Here is a 16,398-nt window from a genome sequence, read left to right as displayed (position 1 = left end):
GACTCCCCGCTAACCAAGAGGTAGGGGTCCATCTGAGAATTACAGTTTTCTAAGCAACTTGTTATTTTTACCAGATGTTTTCAAAGGCAGGTCTTATGCACAGTATTTGAGAGGTGTTTTTGTTTTTTGGAATAGAAAATACTTAACCATAAGAAGTATTTTAATTGAGCATTAAAAGCCAGCCCAAATTCAGATTGACATGGGGGAAAGAAACCCCTACAGAAACATGACTTTTCAATTTTCTTAGGGCTTAAGAGAAATTAAACATTCATATACTCTGAAACTTCCTGAAGGAAGTAAAATCGGCTCTTAGAAAATTCAACCGTTACTATCTTCTGACAAAGGTGTTAGGGCTAAAGAGACTTCACTGGACCAGCATGGCCCAGATATAAAAATTGGTGTCAGAGGAACCCCCAGAGCCCATCACAACCCCTGCCCACCCACCACCACTGCTATCTGGTTACGGCACCTGGGCACAGAGTTCCCTGTCCTGCTACTCCACTGCCAGCCCTCCCAGGCTGTGCCACATGTCTGAGAAATTTTCCCTTTCCCTCTTCCCAGCCCCTACAAGCTAAGCTGCCTCATCACATCCTTCAAATGGCTCTTGTCTCCTCCAAAAAGACTTTCTAGGATGGATGGATCCCAGAAAAAAATGCATGACAAATATCCACAGCCCCAACCCACCTAGACATGCAAAGTGTCTGTTTACAATCTTTCTCTCTTCCCCATGCATTCTTTCATTATTAATTTATATATTTGCCTAGCACGCTGTGCTATTTTCTCCTGCGTACTGATGTCTCAGTGCAACATATCTAGCTCAGAACACGAACTTCTAGAAAGCTGTGTTTTCAGCTTCATCACGCAGAGAATGCCTGAAGGAAGCGAGGGGTCTCCGCCTAAAAGAAATGTGCAGCGGGAGGCTCAGGCTACAGACAGAGTCGAGTTCTGCCTCCTCCGTTTCCCAGCTGCTATGTAAGGGCAATTTGCTTTGTCTCTTTGGGCTGCACTTCCTCTTCTGCAAAGTGTGACATCATAACACCTACCTTTGGGTTACTATGATGACTGAATGTAATACATGCACATTCGGGTACATGGAGGAATCAAGTCCTGCGTCACCACTGTTGCTTTTCCCAGTCCCAGCCCACACCCTTTATAAATAGCTCCTTCATTAAAATCACATTAAATTACCTGATTTGAATGTGCCACATGTTTCCTGCCAGGTCTCCAAATGGGCTCAGTAAATGACATTTCCCTTTCCTTATCTTGCCCACCTTGCTCCTAATATACCATTTTATATCTAAGAAAAACTCACTTCTTTTAAAAATATATTCTTCAATGTTTAGTTATTTCCACATTGTCCCAATAGTCAACTTGCTCTATAAGTCTGGTTTACCCAAATTATACATTCTGGCATCATGTCTGACTTAACTTGTATTTGCAGTTTCTGAATTTCTCACTGATTTTCAAGGTCATAAAAATCTCAAGGCTCAAAGCACCCTTAGATCAGCTAGGCCAGCATTTCCTAAAATGTGTTCCACAGAACACTGTGTTCCCAGAAAAGTGAGCAGGTATGTGGCTGAAAAGGTGTTCTACAGTCTCACAAATTTGCAACGTCCTTCCATGGAGATTCTCCAAGACCCTCAATGACATAGGTAGGTATCTGAAAAATCATGCCATAAGGAATTCTGTTTAAATTAGCCAAAGCAGCATTTCACTAATTTACCTGACCACAGAACCCCTCACCTATCCTTACCCTTAGGGCACCCATTAACATCCTGCACAACAAATTTCTATGAAATATCTGCTAGGAGAGAGACTAAAAAAACTTACTTTCCCAGAATCAGTCAGATGGTAGATGGTGGAGCTGGTTTCAAACCCAGGTCTCTCAGCCTCTTAAGCCCTCCCCCCCCACCCCCACATAACTACACCAAAGGTTCTCAAACTCCAGCATCCAGTTTGTTAAAGGGTACGCTGCTGAGCCCCACCCGCAGACTGGCACTTCTGACTAGTTCCCAGGCTGCCATGAGGAAGCACACTTTGAGAACCACTGACCTACACCCATCTGTAGCAGTACAGGGGAGGGACATTGCCTTGCCCTAAAGAGTAAAGACCTCTTGGGGAGGCCAAGGCATAAACATGTGAAGATGCTCAAATGACAATAGGTTTAATTACAGTTTAATGCACAATGCTATATCTAATTGCCAGCTGAACAGTCCAGAGTCAAAGAATGACAAAAGTTGGACAGGGGGAAATTGAGCTAGATCAATTTCAAAGGATAGGAAGGCCTGAGTAAGAAAGAGAAGAATGGGAAGAGAATTCCAAGTGGAAACAAAGGCTCCTATTATGCCAGTATCTGTGTTTGTATTAATAGAATCCTAAGCCTTTGGAGCTGGAAGGGACCTGGCCTGCATGTCTTTGGAGAGCACCCTGGCTCTTACATTTAAATATGGGTGTGACAGTTATTTCAAAAATTCACAGCAAAACACTTAATGCAAAATAAAGTAGCTCCTCTCCAAACAAGTTATTTGAAGGAGCCAGCAAAGGTCTCCTTGCTCCTTTTCCATCTGTGGCTGTACTTTCCCCACTTGCCCCAACATACTGAACCAAGGACCAGGCTGAGCTGGCTTCTAAGTCTACAAGCCAACTGGCTCATGCTTTTCTTAGAAAGTTTAGGAGGCGGAAGGAAAGAAGTCAAAGTACCCCTCCCACAAGTGCTTCTAATGAAATTTTGATGAAATGAACGTGTCTAGACATTCCCTCCATGCCCCACCCCATTCCCCAACAACAACAAGAATCTGGGGAAAAGATTTCATGAGTGGGCCACAGAAAAATTCCTCAAAGGAATAAACAAGGATGAAAACACCACTCTCAGGCATGATCGTGCACGCCTGTAGTCCCAGCTACTCCAGAGGCTGAGCCAAGAGGATCACTTGAGCCCAGGAGTTTGAGGCTGCAGTGAGCTATGATCATGCCACTGCACTCCAGTCTGGGTGACCTGGAATGAGACCCCATCTCTTAGAAAACCACGTTCTCTATGATCACTTCCAAGGCTCCCATACATCACTGTACCCCCAATTCCAATTTTGCAATGCTGTTGCTGGCTACTGCTGTCAAAAAAATAGTAATGACCTCATTGGAGTAGAGAGTCAGTAAGCTTGCTTCTAAGTCACTCATGTGCAGACACTCATTGAACATTCAGTGAATGTAAGGTAAGATGTAAGTGACAACAACTGTGATGTAAACTGCCCTCCCAGTTAAGGCAGAGAAAGCACACTGACAAATCATAGGGCATGAGTCAGAGGAGAGTGGAGAGGAAGAGCACTGGAGGTGAAGGTAGAGGAGAGAACTTCCAGGGGACTGCGGCAGTGACAGGAAGAAGTGGAAAGCAGGAGAAGGAAGGGAAGAACATATGGTCCATGAGCGCCTGCCCTGTGCCATGCACTACTGCGTCCTTCACCTACTCTCTCCAGCCATCCTCATGAAGTCCCGTGAGGTGGGTCCATCCCTAAATGGAGAACCAAAGCCCTGGAAGCACAAGTGACTTGCCCACGGTCCAACAGCTGGCAGACACCAACATGGGGTTGTTAGCTTGGGTTTGTCTGAATCCAAAAGTGGTCGTCTTTGATGGTGTAAGACTTAAGGTGATGTAAGAACCTGAAACATCCACCACCAAAGTCAACTAAATCGGAGGAAGGACACTTTCCAGTCTTTTCCAAAGATTCAATTTATAACTTAAAACAAAGTGAAATTATTCACTAAATATTGAGTCATACACACGAGCTACATATTTGCCTAAATGTAAATATTTAGGTATTGTAAGGTTCTAAATTAGTTATGTATGGGAGAAAAAAATTTGATCATTTGTTAAAAATTATCACCACTCACAATACATTTTATGCTTTTAAAAGGGTTTGAACATGTAAGTATACTGGCCTGAAATATCATATTCCCTTTTCTCCCCCAGGATGTTACACAAATACAACAAGGAAATGGAGGAGAGGATGAGCAAGGCATTACAATAAATCTAGGAGACTGATATAACCCACAGACTCAAAAACCATGCAATGGTTTCTAAAAGCCACTGAGAGTGGTTTAGAAACATGCAGAGGTAAGTACATCTTAGGATTCATGTGTTTCCAGATCATATGAAATAACACTAGTAAATACATATAAACCTGTCTACATGCCTCACACTGGTCTATAAGCTTTATATAAACCATTATTTTTTCTTTGTTTCTTTTACAGACAGGGTCTTGCTCTGTCACCCAGGCTGGGGTACAGCGACCTCAGCATAGCTCATTGCAGCCTTGACCTCTTGAGCTCAAACAATACTCCTACCTCAGCCTCCCAAGTAGCTGGGACTACAGGCATGAGCCACTGTGCCAGGCCAGACCATGGTTTTTAATCATTACATCCTACCTACAAGATAAATACTACAGGTGAGGAAACTGAGGCACAGAAAAGTTAAGTAACTGACCAAGACTATATAGTTCATATATAGGTTATAGATTTTACATAAATAGTTTATATATACTATTTTAAATGGAGAAACTAGGATTTAAACACAGGTCCTTGGACTCCAGAGCCCTGCCTGTAAGCACTGAGATAGATTACCTATCCTACAGATGTACAAAATTATTCATTATACCATGAATTTATGGGCCAAAAATTAATGAAACAGCTAAATACCATTCACAGGCAATTCTTTATGTATTATGACACATCTACTCAATGAAAAACTACATAGCTGTCAAAGAGAATGAGATAGCCCAATATGTGATTTGGAATGATCTCTGAGATTACAGTGAAATAAAAATAGTCCAAAATACTGTGGATAGTAAGATGTCATTTGTGTGGGGAAAATATACATAGACACATATTTATAAATGCCTAGAAAATCCCCAGAAAAGTATAGACAAAAATGGTGCTCATTTTTGCTTCTAAAGAGAGATACCTAGATATGAGAGAGAGAGATTTACTTTGCACTACAAACTTTTTTCCTGATTTTTAAATTTTACACATGGTCATGTATCACCTATTTATTTAAAGCAAATTCAAAAACAAATTGAAAACTGTTTTCCAACCTAATTCACAATGGAGAGGGTGGGTAGAGTAAAAGTAATCTCTTATGAAAAAATCCTCTATGCAATCCATACAGAGAAGTGAGTAACTTCCTGCAATTTTTCATAGTAGAGATCTGAAATGCTGGGAACGAAAAAAAAAAGTGCAGTCGACGTTTTTCAACCAAGATACTTGTTTCTTAAAAATGCAGTGGACAGAAAGCAGGAAAGAAGAATTCCCTGTGTAGATTATAGAAAGAGATGCTTCTATGTTTGTGTGTGGAGTGTGTGACAGAGCACCAGGAATCCCCCCCAAAATAAAATAAAGATGGTAGGCGATGAACAAGCACAACCACTGTGAGGCTAAAATAGTAATGGGTATGTCACCTCCATGCCACTAAAGAAACAGTCTCTCATGTCCTCCAAACATGCAAGGCATCTTGCCTTGCCAAATTTAAACAGAGATATTATTTTTAAGCTACTATAATTAGTTCCCATTTGTCTGTGAATCAGCCTTTATGAGGCAACAGCATCTAAGCCCCATCAGATGAAACATGAGGCCACATCATGTCTGTTTATTATTTTGAAAAGAAAGAGAGGGTGCCAAGTTTCCTGCAACACCCAATTCAAACACTGAAATTCGGAGGACAGAATGTCCTGTTGTCCACGTTTGAAGATAGGAATATATTTTCATCTAATACATCAGAGTCCCAGGTTCAGCTGGCAACAGGAAGGAATTGAATTCCAGAGCTCAAAAATAGGACTTAAGTACTAAAGCACCTTTCATTGCTCGTATAGGATAATATTTACATTTTAACCCCTTATGTTGCAGCATTTATTTAAAATGTTTGTGAACATAAAAACATTTTAATCTAACAATATGTGCCTAAGTGACAAGAAATTGGCAAGTATTTTAAAGCTATTTTTACATTCCCTGATACCCCACTTTCCTAATTAAGTTTCTCAAGAGCAATGATAGTTTCAACCCCAAATAGGGGAAATGGGGAGCATTCCTACTTAGCCTGAGCTTCCCTCAAACGAGATGGCTCCTCTAAGGGGCTGTGAAATGTGGTATTGAAATGGTAGAATCTTCTAGCCTTCAAAAGAAGTCTAGCCAGAGAGCAAGCAATACTAACTAAGGAAGTTAGAATCTGGAAGAGGTTTAAACTGGCTACCTTAGTAAGTCCCAGAGCCCCAATTAGAGGGCACAAGCTCAATGCCATCATTCACAGACAACAACAGTTAGCAGCGCTAGCAGCATGCCAGGGGATCGTGGCACATGTGAATGAGGGTGCAGAAGAGGGAGGCACGCTATTCACTGGCCTCCAGATTTATTACATCAAAGGCTTAATGTTTTCATGCACGCCCATGTGCCCTCGATAAATGTATATAGGTCACCTATATCTTTTATAGCAAGTATCATGAGTTCTGGTCCCAGTTTTGACATTTACTGGCCAGGTTACCTTCAGCAAACCATTTTAGCCCATCAGAACTTCATTTTTTTCCCCTCAAATACGACAATAGCAATAACAAAAAATAGGGGAGGCAGTCAGGGAGTAATACTGCCCTCATAGGAATTCTATAGGAAGCGAAACCTCACAGGAATTCTATAAAAACCAAAACGAAATTTTAGAGTTTTCAAAATCTAGCAAACATTTGTATACAATGTTTTCTCATGCCAGGCATCAGGTGCTTTACAATTCTCACTTTTAACAACCACAACTAATGGAAGCGGAACTGCACTGTATGCGGGAGGGACACACTTGTAGCCTTGGCTTGGGTGGGGCAAACAACATTACATGTAACCAAAATGTTTGTACTCCCATAATATCCTGAATAAATAAAATAAAACAAAACACAACCCTACTATTATTATCCTTGTTTAACAGGTAAGAACATTAGGGCCCAGAGAGTTTCAATAACTTGCCCAAAGTTACATAACTAGGAAGAAAGATTTGACTTTTGGCAGCCTGACTCCAGAGTATGTGCTACTATATACTATACTATGCAGCCCATCATAATTATTACTATATTAATATATTATGACTACCCTTATGTTCATCCCAACTTCACAAATGAGCAAAATGAGGCTCAGAGAGGTAAGTCACAAGCCAAGATCATAAAGCAAGCAAATGGTAGAGAGCCAGGACTTGAAAGTGAGTCCATGTGACTCCAGCTTCTAATCACAAAGTTAACAAACTTCAATCCACAAATATTTACTCTGCATCTACTGTGCTCCAGGCTCTGTGTTCTAAAACACTATTTTTTTAAAAGATAAGGTAGCATTTGTTCCCCTAGGAGCTGAAAGGTTTGCCCCACCCACACTCCCTAGGACAAAGTCCCTGCCGCAAACAGCAGGTGCCCAGTGATAGCTGATGCCAGTGAGGAAGATGATGACAGAAATATTTTAAATGTTGGGCTCCAGCTTCAAAAGGGAATTAGACTACTCAATTTGGAGGGGTAATAAGTTCTACAAGGCAGAATCCTAACCGTTTCTAAAACAATGTGAACAGGTGTGGCCTATCTCAACAGGTTCATTCCTACCAGCCTTTGAACTCTGGAGGTAGGGTGACCAACCCCACCTCCTTCCCCCTGGGCTTTCCAGGTAGTCTCATATCCCAGAGAAACCCCTCAGCTGGCCACCCTAGAGGGCAAGCATTGAGTTTTATACTATTGATACCCCCCCAACACACACACACACACACACACACACATTATACTATTGATACCCCCCCAACACACACACACACACACATTATACTATTGATACCCCCCAACACACACACACACACACATTATACTATTGATACCCCCCCAACACACACACACACACACACACACACACACACACACACACACACACACACACACACACACACACACACTGGTTCCAGCATAGTGCCTTGCAAATAAAAGGCACCCAATCTGTCTCAGTTGATTAGATGGATGGAACAATATTATTTCCAAAGTACACTCACTTCCACTTTGTGTTGCCAAGCAGCAGTCCCTGCACTGCTAAAATGACTATGTGAGAATCATTTTAATTAGCACTTTCATTGTTTGTATGCAAATGTACATTCCTAAAGTGGGTTCTTTAAAAAGCTTTCCTAAATCAACATCCTCACAGTCATTTTTCTCCTTAAATCCTTTTCCATAGACAGTAAAGAGATAAATTTCAATCCAGCCTGAGTCTTAATGATCCTAAATCCGTAATAATGGAGTTAAGATGCTTTTCTCCATAAGAATGGCAAATCTAAAACGAGGAAATGCGAAGCACTGTCAGTCACCAAGACAGAGCTACTGCTTTGACTTAGTTATCCCAAAACAGGATGGGCCACTCCAAGAGAGGGCACTCTCCCAACACTGAGCTGCAGAAAAGTGAACAGCTTGGCTGCCTGGGTCCCCCGGACAACAAACCTAAAAGTCTTCAGAGTCATCACAAACTTTCCAACCTCTCCCTCTTCACCCTTACCCGAAGTTTCCACTCCCAGCTCAGGCAGCCCATTCTCTCTGCCAGCCCATCCCTGGCCTGTTCCTTCCTTTGTTCTCTGACCTAGGGGCTGGGCAGCCTTGGTCTTGTGCCTCAGACCAGAAGAGGCCCGGATGCTCCTTGAGAACTCAACCCTGGCAGAGGTGTTGGTGGACCCAGCCCAGCCCTTCCCTGGGTGGGAGTCCCGAAGAGCTGGTCTCTTGGGGAGTAAGGGTAGGAATAAGTTCTGGGTGGTCAGCATGGTTGAATTCTATCCTAGGTCACTAACTCAGCCCCGCATGGTTATGCCTGGCAGTCCAGAGAGCCAGTCACAACTTAAAATTAGAGAGAACACAATGGTGAGAAACAAAGTTTTTGCAAGGGCCAACGGGGAGTAAGAGATTATCTGAGCTTGGAGAAAAACGCTGGTCCAAAGAGCGTGGGGGAGATCAGGAGCCAAGAAAGCACTGGAAAGTCCTTTAAGTGGCTGCAAAGCACTCCTAGCACCGGAATGCTCTATTTATATGTCTCAGCCACAGGAAGAGGGAACAGAGTTAAAGCTGAATGAAGGACAGTAGCATTTATCAGTCAGAAGAAAGTCCAAAAGCTAAGGTCTGGCAGGAGTTAAAACATGTGAGAACTATGTACATTACATCATAGGTAGGGTTTTTTGTTTTGGGTTTTTTTTTAATCTACGATCAGAACAAGAGGAAAAGCAAAGGGTGATAGACCTGCCAGAGGACGCCAGAATGATGTCACAGGAGACCCACTCCTGCTTCTGCGTGTCCACATCCTCCGTCTGAGAGAATGAGCTTTGCCCTGGAAAGGGGGCCCTGGGAAGAGGTGACTGAGGCAGAAGACAGTTGTGGAGCTGAGACAGCCACAGCCACTTTAAGTAACGTCAGGTTTTCAGGCTCGGATGAATCACATCCACAGACAGCAAAGGAATGTGCAACTGTCACTGATGAATCATCGTCAGTAATCCTTCGAAAACTTCTGAGAAAGGGAATGGTGTTGAAAGATGAGGAACTGCATAATTAACAAAAGGAAGGCTCTAGAAGTATACACCAAAAAGGCTGGCACCAACATCCAGAAAAATTCTAGCCTGGAGTATTAAATAGATGAATATCTAAGAAAGGAAAGTGGTGATCGCCAAGAACTGACACAGGTTCACTATGAACAAGTACCAAGTTAATCGATCCCCTTTTTAAAATTAGATGTATTAGACCAACAGTTCAGATGAGTGTAACTTCACAGATGGGATCCCAACACAGTTTTGGGACCACCACAGAGCCCCTTCGAGCTCTCTCATTCATAACCCTGGCATCACAGAAAAATTATACACACCTGGAGGAGAGCTTGCGGTGGGAGCCCAGGGGAGGCTTGAAGCTGAGGCCCACTTGGGATACTCCTTAAGGTCACAGCCCAGCAGTGCAATGGCTGACACCTCAGAAATACCTACTTATTAAGGCCTGCTATAGTCAGAGCTGGTTCTGTCTCAACACTCTTCATTCTCAAACTGGCCAGCATAAAGACCACTGCCAGCAGGGGATGAGGGGGTATCAGGAGCATTTTAAGTTTGGTGACACCCTTCTCACTCTGTGACCTGTGACTGACAAGGCAAGATTTCTGAATGGAAACGCCTAGTTGGAACTCCTTCTTAGCTCAGCAGTCAGACAAGCATCTTTGGAGTTATTTTTTTCCAAGGAAGGGGATGTCCCTAAAGGAAATGAGCAGATGCCAAGCAAAGAATATAGCAAATAAAAATACTTCCTGACACAGCCCAAATCCTTGGCTGACGTACGTCCAGCTCAACGCCGGGAACTCAAGACCAGCACAGGGAGGACCAGAAACAGGCTCCCACGTGGCTGGAAGCCAAGAAGGTCCAAGGTGGCTCCAGAAACCTCCAAGACCAAAGACACTGGGCTTGTTCTGAGCCACAGGATTTCTGAAGCTAAAGGGCATTGGACATCATGTAGTTCTCACTTAAAAACAAACAAACAGAACAAATGAGGGGAATACAGAAGTGCCAAGGGGAAGCAGTGTTATACAGCTTCTTAAAGTAATGAAGGATTTAAGACTCTGGTCTCCAGAGTCCCTTTTCCCAAAGTGGGCATTTTTAGCCACACACTGTTTGGTTAGTTAACAGAGGAGACCAAAGGTTCAAACCAGTCAGCCCTACCCCCAGCACTCAGTCCTGGAACCGGCCCTGAGGTACTTCGGACCAAGGGTGATGAGGAGAGAGGTCAGATGCTCCATAGCAATCTGGAACCAACCTCATAAAACTGCGTCATCCCTGGACAGGCAGTAAGGGAACTAGCCACACCCCAGCCTCGGTCACGCTGAAAATTTAACCCTAAACAGAACATCCTAAATCAAATGTCAAGTGTCAAGTTTTGGAGATGGAAGAAAATATACAAACAAGCATTTCGAGATAGCCCACCTTGTATCCCATCCTCCAGGGATGAGTGTGGAAACCGGTGGATTCACCTTTTTTAACTGACACGACATGGTTCAGACAAGTGCCCACTCTCTCCCCCGAGGCTTCCCTTTTTCAAGGGTATCTCAGTTCTTCTGCTTGACCCAAGAAGGAAAGTTCCACTGCACACTACTGGTCTTTAACACATGCTAAATCAAGGCAACTTAGAGACAGGAGTAGCAGGATGGCAGCCAGAAGGGACAGCCTTAAGCAAAAGGCACTGAATATTTAAAACAGCAAATCCTGAATCGGCAATTCCTCTATTTACTTAGAAACGGTTGCTGATGCTCCCCCAGAGATAAACTAGGACAGACCGGAAAGGGAAGGGGAAGCAATGAGGTAAGGGCTGTTGTAAACCTGGCACCGTGAAGAGGAAAAGCTCCTCGGGTTGTCAGGACATGGTTTTCCTCCCAATGAGAAAAGTTAGATAACATAACACTACGAACAGTGACGTTAGGCTGTAACCACGCACTGGGCAGAGGCTGAGGGCTGCCATCTTCACACACTTAGAAGACGCAGCTGGAGACCGTCATGGTGTAGTAGAAAGAACATGACATTTGGAGTCAGAGAGGATGAATCTGAGTCCTGGATCTGCCTGGGACAAGCTATGTGACATCAGGCCAGGTACTCAACCTCTGAGTTTGAATTGTCTGTAAACTACAAAACAAATGACTTGGACTAGCGGATCTTGTAGCTGTCCTCCAGTTCTAACATTCTGTTATGCTGTGGCATAACAGTAATACTGTGGCAAAGCAGTTATGCAACCATTCGGCGAGCATTTACTGAACATCTTCTGCACGCCAGGTGCTCTGCTGAGCACTAGGGACAGTCTTGCTCTCAAGCAACCTTCCAATCCACATATGCCAGCAGCTTATAAACAAGCCTCCACAGTACAGAGGGAGGGATGTGTGGACAGGGTGAAGGGTCCCAGCAGTGGACGGGGCAGAGGGCAATCGGTAACAGCTGCCCAGGAGTGATGCCTGGGCCCAACACCTGAAATAGGGAAATAAGCCAAAGGAAAGGGAGAAAGGAAGAGTACATACCTACGATAGCATGCACTCAGGAACGGCCAACAGGGCATGCGGGGTGGGAGGAGTGCTAAGAGAGCCAGGGCCTTATAAGCCATGCTAAGAGCTACTGCCCAGCATCCCTCAGCTCCCCAGCTATTCACCTCAGCAACCCCCTACGTGGCCATGCTCTCGGGGTCCGAAACGGCTCCTCTACGAAATCTGCTTATGCCAACAGCCAAGCAACCGCCCAAGCCCTGCCCCCCGGCCCTCTCCTTTCATCCCCGAGGCTCATCTGGCTCTACCTGCTGCCCCCACAGCCAGGCCGCACCTGCCGACACAGAGGCTTCCTCTCAGCCACACGGCAGGCCTTGCTTCCAGCTCTTGCTCAGCCCCTGCTGCCCAACCCGTATCAGCTGTTCCAAATAGTTTCCATCTTCCTCAAAGCCACAGCCACATCTGACCCACCCCGCTCTCATGCTCAGAAGATGATTCCCACCTCCTCTGTTCCTGGGAATGACTGTCCATCACAAGTCCCATAGCAACCCTTCTGCCCACCTGTCCCAAGTTCCTTCCTAAATGTCCCAGACATAGCCAGGGCTATCTCTGCTTACAAGTACAGAAGAAAGTGAAGAGAGATACACTTTAAGAAACAGAAACTGCAGTTAATCACCAATGCAGGCTGTTGCCCGTGCATGTGACTGGGCTCTGCAAACAAGCACACTTAAGCGGGATAAGGTACCTGGGTGTGCTCTGCATGCCAAAAGGCACACTGTAAATACGATTAGCTACTCCATAATGTTGGCTGAATAAATAAGTAAACAAATCAATGAATTTGATGTGGAAAAGGCATTTAAAGAGTTGCAAAATACACAGCATCATCAGGTGTGTGAACCAAGAATGTAGTCTAGAATTCTGCGAAGAAGACCCTTTCTAAAGCCAGAGTTTCTAAAACTCTGTCCCCTCCTTTGCTCCCCCACACAGAAGCCCATATAATACCAACCCAAGCAGCACTGAATCTTTTACTGATTTTGGCCATTTATTTTGGAAATAATTTCCTAAAACAATGTATTTAGTATAAAATATAAACACAACAGGTTTAATATATGGCATATATAGTATACTGTGTGTGTATATATGTACATGCACACACGTTTTTTCCATGTTCTAAGTGCCATTGTAAGTTCTCAATGACTGCTGACACAAGTCCACTGCAAAACACCCTCTGCACCCTCCATTACACCATCCTGTGTTGATCATGTTCTACAACATGTACTGTTTACTTTGCTGAAGGCTCTCTGCCATTTAGTTTTTGGCCTGGTCAACAATTTTGACTCGTCATGGCCAAGAGATGGTATGACACTGATTTTGGACTTGCCACAAAGAAATAAAGGAAAAATATAACCCAGGATTATAAAATTCAAGTATTAGGGTTGTCCAAGTGTCATAAGCACCAATGAAAACGGGTCAGCTTGCAGACGACCATCAGAAATCATCTACAGAACACCAGGAAGATAAAAACCCTTCTGCCCAGTTCACCTCTGCACTGTCTATTAAACAGAGCTACAGAATTTCCTCCCAATGCTGCAAGCTCAGGATGACACCATGAGTGGGTGAGTATACAACTCACTATATTTAGTTCTTCTTTTGTGTTTATTACAGGTAACCATGAAGAATAAACGATGACATTAGGTCTCCATTGAGACCCTGCTCTTTTAATTACACAAAAGTTGTTACACAGCCAGGTCTCCAGGTTTCCCAGAACTCATCCCAACACCGAGTGTGTGCTGCATGTTACAAAACAATGGAATTCTAGACTGTCAGAGTTTGAGGAAATCCCAAATATGACCTCATTTTATATCAGAAGCGACTGAAACCCAGAGACAGTAGGTTGTTCCAGCATAGGTGACCAGTCAGGGCTCAGCAGGCGGCCAGGGTGAGGAATCCAGTCTCCCCCTTCCCTGTCCAGTGTACCCCAAGTCCGACGAACTCCAATCACAAAAACCAAGAAGCTAAAAATGAAAAAGGTTGAGATGCTGTCTCTATTCTGGCTAGGATTTAGTTTTCAGAAGTTTACAAGAATGATTTTGGGAGGAAAAAGGCAATATCAGAAGAAACAGAAAGAAACTGCTGATTATGATAGCTCATAAAATGGGAATGATTTGGAGCAAGTTCACATGGTTATTCAAGTTTTAGGTTGGTGTGTTGGCTTTTTCTTGTCGATGCAAAGTTCCTTTTCTATAATCTACTTGGAAGGTACAAGACCCCAAAAAACTAACAACTCTGTTTTATTAAAACACTGGTGACTTCTGTTGTCTAGTTTTATATTTTTGTCTGCTTATTATGAAAAAGGGAAAAAAACCAAGAAATGTTCAACTCCTTCAAGTTCAGTAGTTCAGTTCTATTTGAAAGGAAAAAAAAACTAGAAATATTTAGGAGCAAATGTAATTAGTAAATCTATATAAATATTCCCAACATGGTATTTTTATGAGCAAATCACATTATACAGAGTACATTATATGTTTCAAAACTAATATAATGATTTGATATTTGTAAAGAACACTAAAAAAATTACATTATTCCTTTCCTTCCCCTTAGTTAAAAATGCACATATTTCTTTAAGGAAAAACAACATATTTGCTTCACCCTATTGCCATAACCATTTGTCTCCCTATCATTTTACATTTAGTTCCTTTATTTAAAAAGAGGTATATCAAAATGATGTTTTGTTGAACCTCAAGATCCCTTGATTTTTCCAGATAAGATTTTAAACAAAAAGTCAGTGGTTACAAAACCAAAAGCCTGAAAGGGCCTAACAGGTGGCAAATGGGTGGTGTGAGGATTGCAGCAACCCGGGACACACAGGACTCACCTGTGGGGACAGCCACTATCCCACTCCAGCCCACCATCTCATGCAAGAATATGGCCTCATATTGCTAGATAGTCTGGTTTTTCAAGAGTAGCTACAAACCATATTATGTGAGATTTTCTGATTGTTAAAATTCTGGCCACTGCTTCAAAAACTTTTACAATGCTGGTGTTTTGTGGGCAGCTAGTTTGCAGCAGAGTACAAAATGCTATAAATACGATTAACTCAGGGAACAAATACAACGTTTAGAAACATGAATTCTGTTGGAAAACAAAGGTTGGTTTCCCTATGTACTTTAAAAATATATATATATATATTCCTCTATACTAGCTTTTCTCTTGGCTGGGGAAAGGGAGAAGACAGAATAAATGAACTTGAGAAAAAACAAAATTAGCTGTTACAAAACAAAAAGGGGAAAGGTGCTTTTGCTCCCTTTTTAAATTAAAACAATAGTAACTCACATAAGGGAATATTTCCAGCTTTTGAGTCCATGTTGAGATAATTCTAGAAGTTGTAAATTTCATTGAAGTTAGGCTTCCTTGAACATCTTACAGCAGACCCCTGCCTGCCACACAGAGCTACCCAGAAGCAGACACATTTAGAATGCTGTGTGAGACAAAGCATGATAACTGGGCAGGAGAGTGTCACCTCTTAAAAATGTAAAATTGTACATGTGCAGATGCACCTTAAAGGGGTTCCTGACCCCTCCCCGAAAAAAGTTTAAGAACCACTACCTTACTGATTGCAACAGGGAAAGTTGAATTGTGCAAGTTCAACAAGCACACATAATACAGTCATTTTCTTCAAGGATACCTCTACAGGAACAACTTTTTATTTAATCATCGCCATAATCAGCAGACCAGAGAAATTCTCTTTGAGTGAAGAAAACAGTGTGAGTCATCTCTATGTTGATAAGGAGACTGCAGGATGAGGGCACTGCTGCGAAGGAGGCATCAGATGGTGCCTTGTCTAAATTAGTCAGTGGAACAATTAGAATGATTTCTTCCCTTGATGTGCAGTAATCACCGGAGATGATGTTGATCTCCTTGTTTTAGTGACAACTCCAAGCACGATCTAATGTTTACTTCCCCAAACCAGGAAAAAAAAGAAAGACAAAAAATATATTCCACTCTCAATCTGTAATCACTAGATGGAAGAGGAGAAAATATCTTGTTTTTACATGTGGCCAGCAAATGTGACACAACTTCCTGCTTGTTTAAAAATTATAAAATCAAATGTGTAAATCTCTCAGAGAAACACCAACCACCAACACCTAAGAGATATCATTGCTACATGCAACAGATATCACATCTTTGTAGGTCACAATAACTTTGGCCAGAAAGGGCCTTATGAATCTCTGGCAACACAAGCCATACGGCAACCCAGGGATATACTTCTAGACAACAACCCCTGCAGATGAAGCTGCACACACTCCAAACAGCAGTGTGGTCATCGGCACCATTGGCTCTGGACACTGAATTCTACGCTCTTTCGGAAAAGTGACAACTTATGCA

The 16,398-nt window shown here is 42.8% G+C and overlaps 1 protein-coding gene across 48 annotated transcripts in view; it reads right to left on the bottom strand.

Annotated features, from left to right (window-relative positions):
- The window catches only part of SORBS1 (sorbin and SH3 domain containing 1), a 220,411-nt gene that overhangs the window by 135,934 nt on the left and 68,079 nt on the right, over nucleotides 1-16,398 (bottom strand). The window lies entirely within an intron of this gene.

This window comes from Lemur catta, chromosome 14 (genome assembly GCF_020740605.2).
Source record: "Lemur catta isolate mLemCat1 chromosome 14, mLemCat1.pri, whole genome shotgun sequence".
Lineage (NCBI taxonomy): Eukaryota > Metazoa > Chordata > Mammalia > Primates > Lemuridae > Lemur > Lemur catta.
Note: the sequence above shows the minus strand (reverse complement) of the source record. Positions and strands in the feature narration are given on the sequence as shown.